The sequence below is a fragment of the Mobula hypostoma genome, chromosome 9 (genome assembly GCF_963921235.1).
Source record: "Mobula hypostoma chromosome 9, sMobHyp1.1, whole genome shotgun sequence".
Classification (NCBI taxonomy): Eukaryota; Metazoa; Chordata; class Chondrichthyes; order Myliobatiformes; family Myliobatidae; genus Mobula; species Mobula hypostoma.
Window position 1 is genome coordinate 151,677,841 of NC_086105.1, and position 17,547 is coordinate 151,695,387.

Here is a 17,547-nt window from a genome sequence, read left to right on the forward strand (position 1 = left end):
TGTTGTACTTAAATGCACGCAGCATAAGGAATAAAGTGGATGATCTTGTTGTACAGCTACAGATTTGCAGGTATGATATTGTGGCTATCACTGAGACCTGGTTAAAGGATGCATGTCTCTGGGAGCTGAACGTCCAAGGATACACGGTGTATCGGAAGGATAGGAAGGTAGGCAGAGGGGGAGGCGTGGCTTTATTGGTAAGAAATGATGTTAAATCATTAGAAAGAGGTGATATAGGATCGGAAGGTGCAGAATCTTTATGGGTTGAGCTAAGAAATAGCAGGGGTAAAAGGACCCTGATGGCAGTTATTTATAGGCCTCCAAACAGCTGCAGGGATGTGGACTACAAATTACAACTGGAAATAGAAAAGGCTTGTCAGAAGGGCAGTGTTATGATAATTGTGGGGGATTTTAACATGCGAGTTGATTGGGAAAATCAGGTCGGCACTGGATCTCAAGACAGAGAATTTGTAGAATGTCTGCGAGATGGCTTTTTAGAACAGCTTGTTGTTGAGCCCACTAGGGGATCGGCTGTACTGGATTGGGTATTGTGTAATGAACCGGAGGTGATTAGAGAGATTGAGGTGAAGGAACCCTTAGGAGACAGTGATCATAACATGATTGAGTTCACTGTGAAATTTGAAAAAGAGAAGCCGAAATCTGATGTGTCGGTATTTCAGTGGAGTAAAGGAAATTACAGTGGCGTGAGAGAGGAACTGGCCAAAGTTGACTGGAAAGGGACACTGGCGGGAAAAACAGCAGAGCAGCAGTGGCTGGAGTTTATGCGAGAAATGAGGAAGGTGCAAGACAGGTATATTCCAAAAAAGAAGAAATTTTCGAGTGGAAAAAGGATGCAACCGTGGTTGACAAGAGAAGTCAAAGCCAAAGTTAAAGCAAAGGAGAGGGCATACAAGGAAGCAAAAATTAGTGGGAAGACAGAGGATTGGGAAGTTTTTAAAACCTTACAAAAGGAAACCAAGAAGGTCATTAAGAGGGAAAAGATTAACTATGAAAGGAAGCTAGCAAATAATATCAAAGAGGATACTAAAAGCTTTTTCAAGTATATAAAGAGTAAAAGACAGGTGAGAGTAGATATAGGACCGATAGAAAATGATGCTGGAGAAATTGTAATGGGAGATAAGGAGATGGCAGAGGAACTGAACGAGTATTTTGCATCAGTCTTCACTGAGGAAGACAGCAGTATACCGGACACTCAAGGGTGGCAGGGAAGAGAAGTGTGCGCAGTCACAATTACGACAGAGAAAGTACTCAGGAAGCTGAATAGGCTAAAGGTAGATAAATCTCCTGGACCAGATGGAATGCACCCTCGTGTTCTGAAGGAAGTAGCTGTGGAGATTGCGGAGGCATTAGCGATGATCTTTCAAAAGTCGATAGATTCTGGCATGGTGCCGGAGGCCTGGAAAATTGTAAATGTCACTCTGCTATTTAAGAAGGGGGCAAGGAAGCAAAAAGGAAATTATAGACCTGTTAGCTTGACATCGGTGGTTGGGAAGTTGTTGGAGTTGATTGTCAAGGATGAGGTTATAGAGTACCTGGAGGCATATGACAAGATAGGCAGAACTCAGCATGGATTCCTTAAAGGAAAATCCTGCCTGACAAACCTATTACAATTTTTTGAGGAAATTACCAGTAGGCTAGACAAGGGAGATGCAGTGGATGTTGTATATTTGGATTTTCAGAAGGCGTTTGACAAGGTGCCACACATGAGGCTGCTTAACAAGATAAGAGCCCATGGAATTACAGGAAAGTTACATACGTGGATAGAGCGTTGGCTGATTGGCAGGAAACAGAGAGTGGGAATAAAGGGATCCTATTCTGGTTGGCTGTTGGTTACCAGTGGTGTTCCACAGGGGTCCGTGTTGGGGCCACTTCTTTTTACATTGTACATCAATGATTTGGATTATGGAATAGATGGCTTTGTGGCTAGGTTTGCTGACGATACGAAGATAGGTGTAGGGGCCGGTAGTGCTGAGGAAAAGGAGAGTCTGCAGAGAGACTTGGATAGATTGGAAGAATGGGCAGAGAAGTGGCAAATGAAGTACAATGTTGGAAAGTGTATGGTTATGCACTTTGGCAGAAGTAATAAACGGGCAGACTATTATTTAAATGGGGAAAGAATTCAAAGTTCTGAGATGCAACGGGACTTGGGAGTCCTCGTACAGGATACCCTTAAAGTTAACCTCCAGGTTGAGTCAGTAGTGAAGAAGGCGAATGCAATGTTGGCATTCATTTCTAGAGGAATAGAGTATAGGAGCAGGGATGTGATGTTGAGGCTCTATAAGGCGCTGGTGAGACATCACTTGGAGTACTGTGGGCAGTTTTGGTCTCCTTATTTAAGAAAGGATGTGCTGACATTGGAGAGGGTACAGAGAAGATTCACTAGAATGATTCTGGGAATGAGAGGGTTAACATTTGAGGAACGTTTGTCCGCTCTTGGACTGTATTCCTTGGAGTTTAGAAGAATGAGGGGAGACCTCACAGAAACATTTCGAATGTTGAAAGGCATGGACAGAGTGGATGTGGCAAAGTTGTTTCCCATGATGGGGGAGTCTAGTACGAGAGGGCATGACTTAAGGATTGAAGGGCACACATGCGGAACAGAAATGCGAAGAAATTTTTTTAGTCAAAGGATGGTGAATCTATGGAATTTGTTGCCACGGGCAGCAGTGGAGGTCAAGTCATTGGGTGTATTTAAGGCAGAGATTGATAGGTATCTGAGTAGCCAGGGCATCAAAGGTTATGGTGAGAGGGCGGGGGAGTGGGTCTAAATGGGAGAATGGATCAGCTCATGATAAAATGGCGGAGCAGACTCGATGGGCCGAATGGCCGACTTCTGCTCCTTTGTCTTGTGGTCTTATGGATCTGGATCACCCACAGTAAATTGACAGGGTGATGGAGAGAATGTACTAACTCCCTACAGAGAACAGCAAGAATTGAACCAGGGTCACAGGCGCTGTAAATCTACCACTGAGCTGCCCAGTGCACCTGTGTTGGGGGAATGTCCATTTGTGGGGGTTTGGTGGTGAGGCGCAGGGTCTGTAACCCTTGGGTACAGGCAGCATAGCCACTCCTCAATGTTTAGACTGCGAATGAGATGATATCAATCATACAATAGTGGCTTACCAAATGCTCCCCAGGGCAGCCCCAGCTTAGTGTCCTTGGTGTGCAGGTGATGGCTGTGCAGGCTCACACCCACCAACGACTCGTATGTGGGGGGATGACGGGGGCCAGCTTTCAGATCCTCACTACTCTGGGTGAAACATGTTCTCAGTTTCCCCTACAACCTTTCCGTAAACTGCTTTAGTCCTCTGACCCTCGACATTTTGACATGCTCCCCACAACCCTCACTAATGGAAATAATTATTTCTGATTCATTCTATCTCGGAGAGGTGTATGCGGGGATATGGTCCAGATGCAGGTCAGTGGGACTAGGCAGAAAAATGGTTGGGCACGGCCAAGAAGGACCAAAAGGCCTGTTTCTGTGCTGTAATGTTCGATGGTTCTGTGGTCCTTCAGTCTTGTACTCTTCCATTCCAAAGAATTGAATTGACTTTATTTCTTATATCTTTACATTATGTCTCCTTCTAAATGTGCAATCATAGTAATTTATAATAAATAGAACAGTCAATGTAATACAGAGTACACTCAAGTCAGCGTGAGTTCATCAGTCTGATGGCCTGGCGGAAGAAGCTGTCCCGGAGCCTGGTGGTCCTGACTTTTATGCTGTGGTACCATTTTCCGGATGGCAGCAGCTGGAGTAGATTGTGGTTGGGGTGACTTGGGTCCCCAATGATCCTTCGGGCCCTTTTTACACACCGGTCCTAGTAAATGTCCTGAATCATGGGAAGTTCACAACTGCAGATGTGCTGGGCTGTCCGCACCACTCTCTGCAGAGTCCTGAGATTGAGGGAAGTACAGTTCCCATACCAGGCAGTGATGCAGCCAGTCAGGATGCTCTCGATTGTGTCCCTGTAGAAAGTTCTATCACCTACTTCAGCTCAGAAGGGAAGGAGGGAAAAGAGGCAGTAGAGATAGGGGATTCGATAGTCAGGGGGATAGATAAGAGGTTCTGTGGAAGAGATTGAGAATCCCGGATGGTCTGTTGCCTCCCTGGTGCCAAGGTCTGCAATATCTTGGATCGAGTTCTCGGTATCCTCAAGAGGGAGGGTGAGCAGCCAGATGTTGTGGTCCATGTAGGGAACAATGACGTGGGTAGGAAGAGTGAGGAGGTCCTGAAAGGTGATTTTGGGGAGTTAGGTGCCAAGTTAAAGGACAGGACCTCCAGGACAGCAATCTCAGGATTGCTACCAGTGCCACATGCAGGCGGGTTTAGAAATAGTAAGATAGCGCAGATCAACAGGTGGCTGAAGACACGGTGCTGGAGGGAGGGCTTCAGATTTATAGATAATTGGGAAGTATTCCAGGGAAGGTGGGAGTTCTTCCTGCTGGACTGTCTACATCTAAACTGGAGGGGGACAAATATTCTTGCAGGTAGGTTTGCTAGCGAGGCTGCGGTGGATTTAAACTATATACAAGGGGGGAGGGGAACAAGAGTGTAGGAACAGATGTAGGGGAGAAGGGAGAAAAAGAAAATAGTAAAGTTGTTTGCAACGTTAGTGATAAACAGAGAGTAAGAGGTGGAAATTTTCTTTAATGCATTTATTTTACTGCAAGGAGCATTGTAAGAAAGGTGGATGAGCTTAGAGCATGGATTGATACCTGGAAGTATGATGTTGTAGTTATTAGTGAAACATGGTTACAGGAGGGGTGTGATTGGCAACTAAATATTCCTGGATTTCATTGCTTCAGGTGTGATAGGGTTGGAGGGACAAGAGGGGGAGGTGTTGCATTGCTTGTCCGAGAAAATATTACAGCGGTGCTCTGTCAGGATAGATTAGAGGGCTCATCTAGGGAGGCTATTTGGGTGGAATTGAGGACTGGGAAAGGTGTGGTAACACTTATAGGGGTATATTATAGACCACCTAATGGGGAGCGAGAATTGGAGGAGCAAATTTGTAAGGAGATAGCAGATATTTGTAGTAAGCACAAGGTTGTGATTGTGGGAGATTTTAATTTTCCACACATAGACTGGGAAGCCCATTCTGTAAAAGGGTTGGATGGTTTGGAGTTTGTAAAATGTGTGCAGGATAGTTTTTTGCAGCAATACATAGAGGTACCAACTAGAGAAGGGGCAGTGTTGGATCTCCTGTTAGGGAATGAAATAGGTCAGGTGACAGAGGTATGTGTTGGGGGGCACTTCAGGTCCAGTGATCACAATGCCATTAGTTTCAATATAATTATGGAGAAGGATAGGACTGGACCCAGGGTTGAGATTTTTGATTGAAGAAAGGCTAACTTTAAGGAGATGCGAAAGGATTTAGAAAGAGTGGATTGGGACAAATTGTTTTATGGGAAGGATGTATTAGAGAAATGGAGGTCATTTAAAGGTGAAATATTGAGAGTACAGAATCTTTATGTTCCTGTTTGGTTGAAAGGAAAGGTTAAAAGTTTGAGAGAGCCATGGTTTTCAAGGGATATTGGAAATTTGGTTCGGAAAAAGAGAGATATCTACAATAAAAATAGGCAGCTTGGAGTAAATGAGGTGCTCGAGGAGTATAAAGAATGTAAAAAGAATCTTAAGAAAGAAATTAGAAAAGCTAAAAGAAGATACAAGGTTGCTTTGGCAAGTAGGGTAAAAAAAATCCAATGTGTTTCTACAGTTATATTAATAGCAAAAGGATAGTGAGGGATAAAATTGGTCCCTTAGAGAATCAGAGTGAACGGCTATGTGTGGAACCAAAAGAGATGGGGGAGATTTTGAATGATTTCTTTTCTTCGGTATTCACTAAGGAGAAGGATATTGAATTGTGTAAGGTAAAGGAAACAAGAAGGGTAGTTATGGAAACTATTATGATTAAAGAGGAGGAAGTATTGGCGCTTTTAAGGAAAATTAAAGTGGATAAGTCTTCGGGTCCTGAGAGGATATTCCCTAGGACCTTGAGGGAAGTTAGTGTGGAAATAGCAGGGGCTCTGACAGAAATATTTCAATTGTCATTAGAATCGGGGACGGTGTATTGCTCATGTTGTTCCATTGTTTAAAAAAGGGTTCTAAGAGTAAACCTAACAATTATCGGCCTGTAAGTTTGACATCAGTGGTGGGTAAATTAATGGAAAATATTCTTAGGGATGGTATATTTAATTATCTGGATAGACAGGGTCTGATTAGGAACAGTCAACATGGATTTGTGCATGGAAGGTCATAGAAACATAGAAAATAGGTGCAGGAGTAGGCCATTCGGCCCTTCGAGCCTGCACCGCCATTTATTATGATCATGGCTGATCATCCAACTCAGAACCCCGCCCCAGCCTTCCCTCCATACCCCCTGACCCCCGTAGCCACAAGGGCCATATCTAACTCCCTCTTAAATATAGCCAATGAACTGGCCTCAACAGTTTCCTGTGGCAGAGAATTCCACAGATTCACCACTCTCTGTGTGGAGAAGTTTTTCCTAATCTCGGTCCTAAAAGGCTTCCCCTCTATCCTCAAACTGTGACCCCTCGTTCTGGACTTCCCCAACATCGGGAACAATCTTCCTGCATCTAGCCTGTCCAATCCCTTTAGGATCTTATATGTTTCAATCAGATCCCCCCTCAATCTTCTAAATTCCAACGAGTACAAGCCCAATTCATCCAGTCTTTCTTCATATGGAAGCCCTGCCATCCCAGGAATCAATCTGGTGAACCTTCTTTGTACTCCCTCTATGGCAAAGATGTCTTTCCTCAGATTAGGGGACCAAAACTGCACACAATACTCCAGGTGTGGTCTCACCAAGGCCTTGTACAACTGCAGTAGTACGTCCCTGCTCCTGTACTCCAATCCTCTCACTATAAATGCCAGCATACCATTCGCCTTTTTCACCGCCTGCTGTACCTGCATGCCCACTTTCAATGACTGGTGTATAATGACATCCAGGTCTCGTTGCACCTCCCCTTTTCCTAATCGGCCACCATTCAGATAATAATCTGTTTTCCTATTTTTGCCACCAAAGTGGATAACTTCACATTTATCCACATTAAATTGCATCTGCCATGAATTTGCCCACTCACCCAACCTATCCAAGTCACCCTGCATCCTCTTAGCATCCTCCTCACTGCTAACACTGCCACCCAGCTTCGTGTCATCCGCAAACTTGGAGATGCTGCATTTAATTCCCTCATCCAAGTCATTAATATATATTGTAAACAACTGGGGTCCCAGCACTGAGCCTTGCGGTACCCCACTAGTCACCGCCTGCCATTCTGAAAAGGTCCCGTTTATTCCCACTCTTTGCTTCCTGTCTGCTAACCAATTCTCCACCCACACCAATACCTTACCCCCAATACCGTGTGCTTTAAGTTTGCACACTAATCTCCTGTGTGGGACCTTGTCAAAAGCCTTTTGAAAATCCAAATATACCACATCCACTGGTTCTCCCCTATCCACTCTACTAGTTACATCCTCAAAAAATTCTATGAGATTCGTCAGACATGATTTTCCTTTCACAAATCCATGCTGACTTTGTCCGATCATTTCACCACTTTCCAAATGTGCTGTTATCACATCCTTGATAACTGACTCCAGCAGTTTCCCCACCACCGACGTTAGGCTAACCGGTCTATAATTCCCCGGTTTCTCTCTCCCTCCTTTTTTAAAAAGTGGGGTTACATTAGCCACCCTCCAATCCTCAGGAACTAGTCCAGAATCTAACGAGTTTTGAAAAATTATCACTAATGCATCCACTATTTCTTGGGCTACTTCTTTAAGCACTCTAGGATGCAGACCATCTGGCCCTGGGGATTTATCTGCCTTCAATCCCTTCAATTTACCTAACACCACTTCCCTACTAACATGTATTTCGCTCAGTTCCTCCATCCCACTCGACTCTCTGTCCCTTACTATTTCTGGAAGATTATTTATGTCCTCCTTAGTGAAGACAGAACCAAAGTAACTATTCAATTGGTCTGCCATGTCCTTGCTCCTCATAATCAATTCACCTGTTTCTGTCTGCAGGGGACCTACATTTGTCTTTACCAGTCTTTTCCTTTTTACATATCTATAAAAACTTTTACAGTCCGTTTTTATGTTCCCTGCCAGTTTTCTCTCATAATCTTTTTTCATGTTTGACAAATCTTATTGAATTTTTAAAGAGGTTACTAGGAAAGTTGACGACGGTAAAGCAGTGGATGTTGTCTATATGGACTTCAGTAAGGCCTTTGACAAGGTTCCACACGGAAGGTTAGTTAGGAAGGTTCAATCGTTAGGCATTAATATCGATGTAGTAAAATGGATTCAGCAGTGGCTGGATGGGAGACGCCAGAGAGTAGTGGTGGATAACTGTTTGTCAGGTTGGAGGCCGGTGACTAGTGGTGTGCCTCAGGGATCTGTACTGGGTCCAATGTTGTTTTCATATATATTAATGATCTGGATGATGGGGTGGTAAATTGGATTAGTAAGTATGCAGATAATACTAAGATAGGTGGCATTGTGGATAATGAAGTAGGTTTTCAAAACTTACAGAGAGATTTTAGGCCAGTTAGAAGAGTGGGCTGAGGGATGGTAAATGGAGTTTATTGCTGATAAGTGTGATGTGCTACATTGGGGTAGGACTAATCAAAATAGGACATACATGGTAAATGGTAGGGCATTGAAGAATGCAGTAGAACAGAGGGATCTAGGAATAATAGTCATAGTCATACTTTATTGATCCCGGGGGAAATTGGTTTTCGTTACAGTTGCACCATAAATAATTAAATACTAATAAACCATAAATAGTTAAATAGTAATATGTAAATTATGCCAGGAAATAAGTCCAGGACCAGCCTATTGGCTCAGGGTGTCTGACCCTCCAAGGGAGGAGTTGTAAAGTTTGATGGCCACGGGCAGGAATGACTTCCTATGACGCTCTGTGTTGCATCTCGGTGGAATGAGTCTCTGGCTGAATGTACTCCTGTGCCCAACCAGTACATTATGTAGTGGATAGGAGACATTGTCCAAGATGGCATGCAACTTGGACAGCATCCACTTTTCAGACACCACCGTCAGAGAGCCCAGTTCCATCCCCACAACATCACTGGCCTTACGAATGAGTTTGTTGATTCTGTTGGTGTCTGCTACCCTCAGCCTGCTGCCCCAGCACACAACAGCAAACATGATCGCATTGGCCACCAGAGACTCGTAGAACATCCTCAGCATCGTCCAGCAGATGTTAAAGGACCTCAGTCTCCTCAGGAAATAGAGATGGCTCTGAGCCTTCTTGTAGACAGCCTCAGTGTTCTTTGACCAGTCCAGTTTATTGTCAATTCATAATGGTGCATGGTTCCCTGAAGGTGGAATCTCATGTGGATAGGGTTGTGAAGAAAGCTTTTGGTATGCTGGCCTTTATAAATCAGAGCATTGAGTACTGGAGATGGGATGTAATGTTGAAATTGTACAAGGCATTGATAAAGACAAATTTGGAGTATTGTGTACAGTTCTGGTCACCGAATTATAGGAAAGTTGTCAACAAAATTGAGAGAGTACAGAGAAGATTTACTAGAATGTTACCTGGGTTTCATCTCCTAAGTTACAGAGAAAGGTTGAACAAGTTAGGTCTTTATTCTTTGGAACGTAGAAGGTTGAGGCGGGTGGGGGGGGGGAACGATAGAGTTATTTAAAATTATGAGGGGGATAGATAGAGTTGACGTGGATAGGCTTTTTCCATTGAGAGTGGGGGAGATTCAAATGAGAGGACATGAGTTGAGAGTTAAAGGGCAAAAATTTGGGGGTAACATACAGGGGAGGCGCTAAGGTGGTGCTAGTTGGGGCTACAGCCCCAGCAGAAATTGCAATAGCCCCACCAAGAAATTGACTGCAGCTGCTTTGCTTTCTCTGTATAGTTCTGAATACAGCTTGTTTCTCCAGTTGATCTAGTGAACCAGCGCCCCCAATTGCCATAGCACCCACGCAGCAATAAAGTTGTAAACTCTACACTTCTGCTTGTTGGTTCGTTGTCAAGGTCTCGCCGTTGCTGTCCTCAGATCAGTTCAGCTGATCGTGGTGACGTCACTGACTCTCCATCCAGGCGCAGACCCGTGGTCTCGCGAGACGAACCGATGCCACGCGAGCGCGGGCCTGGCACGTGCACGATTTTGGCGGGCGTGAGAAATGGGTGGATTTTTAGTCAGAAAACGAGCTCATCCAGAGGAATCAGCCTGAGCCGGTCTGAATTGCCGAGTGGGAATACTGTTCGCCAGTCTGGTAATCAGCAAAGGAGTTTTATTCTGAGTCTCCGGTTACCGCAACTGGCGGAAAGCGACAGCAGCTTTCAAAACCCACCATGTGAGTTTGCGATGGAGGCGCGGGCCGAATTCAGACTGAGAAAACAAGACGGTTCCAGATTGGGAAATATGCCTGATAAAGGACATGCAAAGATTGTCCGAGAGCAGTGGTTGGGTCTCTGCGCTATACTGCGAGCCAAGGCGTTGCCCAGCCAGGACACCGGGAGAATGATGGATCTGGCAATAGGGGAAACTTTGTTGAGCTGCTCACTGTTGCTGGGAAGTTTGATACGACTGCAGCTAAAAAAAAAAGAGGACAATCCTGGAAATGCAAAAAACACCCATCACGATATCCAAAATGAAATTATGGGTATTATGGCAGATATGGTCAGACATCAAATAAGTGCAGAAATTAAGGAGGCTGGATATTTTGCCGTCATGGTGGATGAAAGTAAAGACTTGAGTAAAAAGGAGCAAATATCAGTGGTGGTGCGGTATTTGAATAACAAAACAGTGCTTGAAGAATTCTTGCACTTCACTCCCGCAGAAAGGTCGCTTCTTAAAAGCATTGAACGGACACTCGCCCGGTAGGTGTGTTATTGATAAGAACGCATATATAGACCAGTGTTATGACGGGGTGGCAGCGATGTCCGGGTGCGATAACGGGGTACAAGAGAGGTTCAGGCAAGAGGTCCCGCAGGCATTATATATGCACTGCCATGCTCACAGACTTAACCTTGATTTAGTGGATGTCGTGAGCAATGTACAACAAGCAGGTGAGTTTTTTTGAAACTGTGCAGCTGCTTTACAACTTCTTTTCAAACTCTGTTGCCCACGATCTTTTCATGAATAAACAGAGATAACTGCAATCAACTGCACAGCCCGTGGAGTTGAAAAAATTGTCAGATACATGCTGGGCATGGCAGTATACAGCTTTGTGGGCTATAAGGAAATCACTCCCTGCCATTCTAGCTACACTACAGGATATGGGTCAACCAAATGCATGGAGGGAAACGGAGGCCAGAGCTGTAAATGGACTGATTGACGAGCAGTTTGCTTTACTTCTCTCTCTCTGTTTGAGGATTTATTCCGAATCACCAAGTTCATGTTAGGCCAGCTACAATCTCCCAGTTTGGAGCTTTCATCCGCTGTGGACTTGAATCAGTCTGTTGTCGATGCACTCTCAGCAAAATGGGGAGAGGAATCATGGAGTGAAATTCAGGCAAGAGCTAGGGACCTGTGTGTCAAGGCCGGTATACAGAGCAGACCACATGAAAGGAGACAGGCCCAGCCACCCAGCCGCATACATGATTTTGTTGCTGAGGCCCAAACTGAACACACACCTGTCACATCCTCTGATGACCTTCGCAAGCACTGTTTCTATCCAGTTATAGACAGACTTCTGACTGAAATGAAAAGACGGTTCTCAATTGAGACCCGGGGTGTTCTGACTCAGCATTGAGTCCCAAACACAAGTTCTTCCTAGACAAGAATTGTCTTCGGCCAATGGCCCAGTACTATGGAGTGACTGAAGCGAACCTGACTGCAGAGCTACATCAGGTTCAGCGTCTGCTGGAAATAAAACTAAAGCAAGGACAGACAGTGACATCCAGAAAATCACTGATGCTTTCGCCACCAATCACAAATGAATTGTGCTTCTCTGAAAACATCAATGGTGAGTGCAGTTGTTTTTTTAAAAATTTGGGCCAAGACTAATGCTGATTATTATTAATATTTTGTGGGGATACCCCATAGTGCTTATGTTTCCTGCAAATCCTAAAATATTACATTTACTGCTATTAAGCCTTCTGGTTTTGCTTAGCCTTCCAAGCGGTGATTCTGTTGATGTTTGTTTTAAGTTCAATGGCCGAATTAATTGAGGTATTGCACGGTGAGTGTACGACTTGTCCAACTCCTGGTAAAGCCTTGCATCTGTTGTTTGCCTTAATAACGGTGTATCATTTGGCAATGCGAATAGCAGTGGGTTGGTGTGTTTTTCAGTTGAAAAGCACGCATTTGACACTGATTGCGGGATCGGTGCGTGATTCACCTTGTCCGCTGTTGCTCGGATGCTCTGTTTGTTTTTGTTGATGCTCCGTGTAGCCCAGGTTGTCTCCGATGCCGTTGACACTGTAACAGTTCACTTCTATATTAGATCTGTCAATTGCTGTTGCTTGTGGATCAACGGAGGCATTTGTAGTCGGCACATAATGCTTGAAACTGACTTTTTAACGCCACGCGTCTGGCCTTGCGAATACGTATTACCGTTGTGACAAGAATACACATAGATTACGATGTAGCTGTCCTGTGCTGGCACCAGTGGAATCAGCAGTTGGTCTGCCACCTGTCTTCAGGAGAGAGAGAGATAAGGAAAACAATGGAGCAGCATTTGGAGATGTTAATGAAGGAAGGAGAGCTGTCAAGATCGGCTCCCCCTTTGAACCCCAAACTGTTTGAAGTGATGGACAGGCGATACCCCAGCAGGGGGATAAAAAGGGACAGGTTCGCTAAGGTGACACACACAACACCCGAGGTAACAAGACCCTGGAAGCGGTGTGTCTCTCACAAGTCGGTGGGAAGTATCGGGCCGTAGATGCACAGGGTGGAAAGGCACGATCGGCGGGAACCTGGTGTGTGTCCACCCTTGCCTGGGTGCCGGGTTCACCGCAGGGAAACGATTCGTATCTGGAAACGGAGGGGTCACGGTCGGTGACCTCAGATGACATCACAAAGGGCTCGCCCGAAAGCTGACTGCGAAGGTCTGTCTGGAAGCCTTGAATATTCATTCGTTTTGCTCTCTCTCTCCTTCCCCCCACTGTCCATCGCCACGGCAGCGATTACTGCGAACTGAACTGAACTTTGCGTCACTTTGAAACCGGTCATTTACCCCTAGACAACGATAGAGCTTGATTAATCCTGTTATCTTAATTCTGTGTACATGTGTGTTTATCATTGCTGAACTGTTGCATTTATTATCCTTTTGAGTAGAGTACTGTGTTGCTTGTTTCTTTAATAAAACTTTCTTAGTTCTAGTAATCCAGACTCCAACTGCGTGATCCATTTCTGCTGGTTTGGCAACCCAGTTACGGGGTATGTAACACCGTACAGTGCATCCCTCAGCACCGTCACTGAATCATTGAGCCCCTCCGTAGCACCAGCAAGAAAAAATCTCTGGCGCCGACACTGGTAACATGAGGGGGAACTTCTTTACTCAGAGAGTGGTAGCTGTGTGGAACGAGCTTCCAGCAGAAGGGCTGAGGCAGGTTCGATGTTGTCATTTAAAGTTAAATTGGATAGATATATGGACAGGAAAGGAATGGAGGGTTATGGGCTGAGTGCAGATCGGTGGGACTAGGTGAGAGTAAGAGTTCGGCACAGACTAGAAGGGCCGAGATGGCCTGTTTCTGTGCTGTAATTGTTATATGGTTACTTGTCTCACACCTCGCAGGCGATACCGACATTATCAGCACCTCTCTTCCGTTTAACTGAACTTCAATCGTCGAAGGTCACATTGGAAAGATCCTTGATGACCTGCGCACCTGAAACTTGGGCAGAAAGACAGCCTGCGAGGGTAGTGTTAAAGTTGCTAGCTTCGATCAGACAAGCGTAATGACTCACACTACTGTATTTACTGATCAAAGTTTAACACCACTTCGGTCCAAGGTCTGCTGAGCAAAAGCCTTGCAATAACTTGAGTGCTCTAGCAGCGGCATATTTCGCGGTACCTGTAATAGGGTAACATACATCAGCTGTTTATTAACACTTGGCTGGATTTCGCCGCAGTCCGACCGCGGAGACTCTGCCGCGCCCCCTGTTGGCGTGTCTGACGCAGACGCGCCAGTTAATTCCCGAAATTCTCTGCGACAATTTGTATAGTTTATTCACTTTCGGTGAGCCCAGCGTATTTTTGTGGTAAATATTCCCGTCGCTCTCTGAGCCGTCGCCGTCACACGCGTGTGTGGAGAGGCCCGGCCGCGGGTGTGCACGGTGCTCACCCCGAGTGTGCGGTGCAGCGCTGCCGGCCAGGCGGCGGCTCTGCCGGCCTCTCGGTAAAAGGGTTTCTGCCGTGAGTGGCACACGGGGGAGGCTCGCGCTTTCCCCGTGCGGAATCGATATCAAGAGATTTCGGAAGCACAATTTTTGTTCCGAGGGGCTGCTGGTGATCGATTGTCCCGGCGCCCCCATTGGTCAGTTTGAAAAATAGATCCAGTTCCGCCTGATTCTCACACCACCAATCAACGCGACTCTCCCGTTTCACCCAATGATTTGTACTCTTCGGCCTCTCTCCCACCTCCTCATCTTTGTTCTCCAGTTCTGATGAAAGGTCTTGGCCCGACCTGTCACTCTCATCTTGACAGTAGAGGACACTCCGATGAAGCCACACTCAAGTTGGAGGAACGGATTTATATTTCATCTGCGTAGCCTCCAACCTGAGGGCATGAACAGTGACTCCTCTAACTTCCATTAATGCCCTACCTCTCCTTATTACACGTCCCTTATTTATTTACTATTTTTTATTGTTTCCCTTTTTCTCTCTCTCTCTGTCTGACTATAATTCCTTCCCTGATCTCCATCTTCCTGTGACGCTCCTCTCACCCGCCCTTCTCGCTCCCCAGGCCTCCCGGCCCATGATCCTCTCCCTTCTCCAGCCTCGTATCCCTTTTGCCAATCACCTGTCCAGCTCTTGGCTCCATCCCTCCCCCTCCTGTCTTCTCCCATCATTTCAGATCTCTCCCTTTCAAATCTCTTACTATCTCTTCTTTCAGTTAGTCCTGATGAAGGGTCTCAGCCTGAAACGTCAACTGTACTTCTTCCTTTCGATGCAGCCTGGCCTGCTGTGTTTCACCAACATTTTGTGTGTGTTGCTTGGATTTCCAGCATCTGCAGATTTTCCTCGTGTGCTAGTCTACCTGTATACGTCTCTTAAGTAGACCAAGTCTGTTGGCAAGGGTTACAATTACTTACAATTCCCTTGAACGCGCCCCCATATGTCCCGACCTCAGATTGAGCCTGCTGGTTATTGTTTTTGTACTCATGTTCTGTATTATTAATTTTGGAATAGTGCTTTATATAATTTAGTTGCATTTAAAGTTATGCCGACCTTTTAACCTGCTCCAAGAACAATCCAAGCCCTTCCCTCCTACACAGCCCTCCATTTTTCTATCGTCCATGGGCCTATCTAAGAGTGTCTTGGGTTTCCCTAATGTATCTCAATCTACTACCACCCCTGGCAGGATATTCCATACACCCACCACTCTGTAAAAAAAAAAACCTACCTCTGACATTCCCCCCCTCCCCCCCATTTCCTCCAATCACATTAAAATTGTGCCCTCTCCTATCCGTCATTTCTGCTCTGGGAATAAGTCTCTGGCTGTCTTCAAGACCCGACAGCAGCAGATAATCTACAATCATAATTTGATTCTTTCAATTGTTTATATATTTAAAAAAACAAAGCAAAGTTTGGAATTTAAAAGATAAACATTTGATTTATAAATTGTTAAATTTCAGCTTTTACTGAAAGGCAATTTAATAAAAAAATGGAATTTCATATTCAAAAGTGCAAAGTAACAGTGGATGACAGTTCATTATTTGTAATTAAATAAAATTGTTTATTTTGATCACCACGGGATGTGGCCCACCTTTAGTGGCTGTTGATCTTTTCTCTGGATTTGTAGTTTGCCCTCCGATTCCATGGAAGAAAGAAAAGGGCGAGGGGGAGGAGTACCAGAGGAAAAAGGATGGGAAATGGTGAAGTGTTGGGGGGCATTACAGGAAATCTGAGAAAACAATGTTCATGTCATCAGGTTGGAAGTTACCCAAATGGAATATAAGGTGTTGTTGCTCCAACCCAAGTGTGGCCTCATCCTGACAGCGCACTTACAACACCTTATATTCCTGATGGCACGAATATCGATTTCTCAAACATCCAGTAATACCCCCACTTCACTATTTCCCATCCCTTTGTCCCTGTCTCATATTATTTCCTTGCCCACCCACCCATCACCTCCCACCTTTCAAATCTACTCCTCAGATATTTTTCCCCAGTCCTGCCGAAGAGTTTTGGCCCCAATCATCGACTCTGCTTTCTTCCATCGATGCTGCCTGGCCTGCTGCGTTCCTCCAGCATTTTTGTGTGTTGCTCGGATTTTCTTGTTTGTGAATTAATGAGATTGTTGTGGAACAGAGATCAAACGAGGTCTCCACTAGGCAAGAACATGGATTTAATTCCCCAAAGGCCATTAGTCACCCAGAGTAACTCATACAAAACACTGGAGGAACTCAGCAGGTCGGGCAACATCTATGGAGGGGGATAAACACTTGATGTTCTGGCCGAGACCCTTCATTGCGACTGGAAAGGGAGAAAGAAGCCGAACTATGGTTGGGGAGGAGGGAGGAGTGGGGAAGGAGGAAATTATGAAGGTTGAGACCAAGTGAGGGGAAGGAGGGATGAAGGAAGAAGCTGGGAGGTGATAGGTGGAGAAGGTAAAGGGCTGAAGAAGGAATCTTCCAATTGAAGATTCCTAGGGGTAGTGGAGATATAATTTGTCCATCAGTGCTGATCACCCCATCCTTGACCAAGCTGTTCCACCGTGAACATGATCTGTTATGAGTCAACACGACAGGGACTTATTAGGGAGAGTCAACATGGCTTTGTGCGTGGTAGGTCATGTTTGACCAAACTATTGGAGTTTTTCAAGGAGGTTACCAGGAAAGTGGATGAAGGGAAGGCAGTGGATATTGTCTACATGGACTTCAGTAAGGCCTTTGACAAGGTCCCGCATGGGAGGTTAGTTAGGAAAATTCAGTCGCTAGGTATACATGGAGAGGTGGTAAATTGGATTAGACATTGGCTCAATGGAAGAAGCCAGAGAGTGGTGGTAGAGAATTGCTTCTCTGAGTGGAGGCCTGTGACTAGTGGTGTGCCACAGGGATCAGTGCTGGGTCCATTGTTATTTGTCACCTATATCAATGATCTGGATGATAATGTGGTAAACTGGATCAGCAAATTTGCTGATGATACAAAGATTGGAGGTGTAGTAGACAGTGAGGAAGGTTTTCAGAGCCTGCAGAGGGACTTGGACCAGCTGGGAAAATGGGCTGAAAAATGGCAGATGGAGTTTAAGACAGACAAGTGTGAGGTATTGCACGTTGGAAGGACAAACCAAGGTAGAACATACAGGGTTAATGGTAAGGCACTGAGGAGTGCAGTGGAACAGAGGGATCTGGGAA

General features: G+C 45.3%; 1 non-coding gene across 1 annotated transcript; it reads left to right on the forward strand.

Moving 5' to 3' along the window:
- The first annotated feature begins 14,367 nt into the window (after positions 1-14,367).
- On the forward strand, positions 14,368-14,500 carry LOC134352404 (U11 spliceosomal RNA). The gene has a single exon (XR_010019401.1). It is a non-coding gene; the product is annotated as a U11 spliceosomal RNA (small nuclear RNA).
- The last annotated feature ends 3,047 nt before the right edge of the window (positions 14,501-17,547 follow it).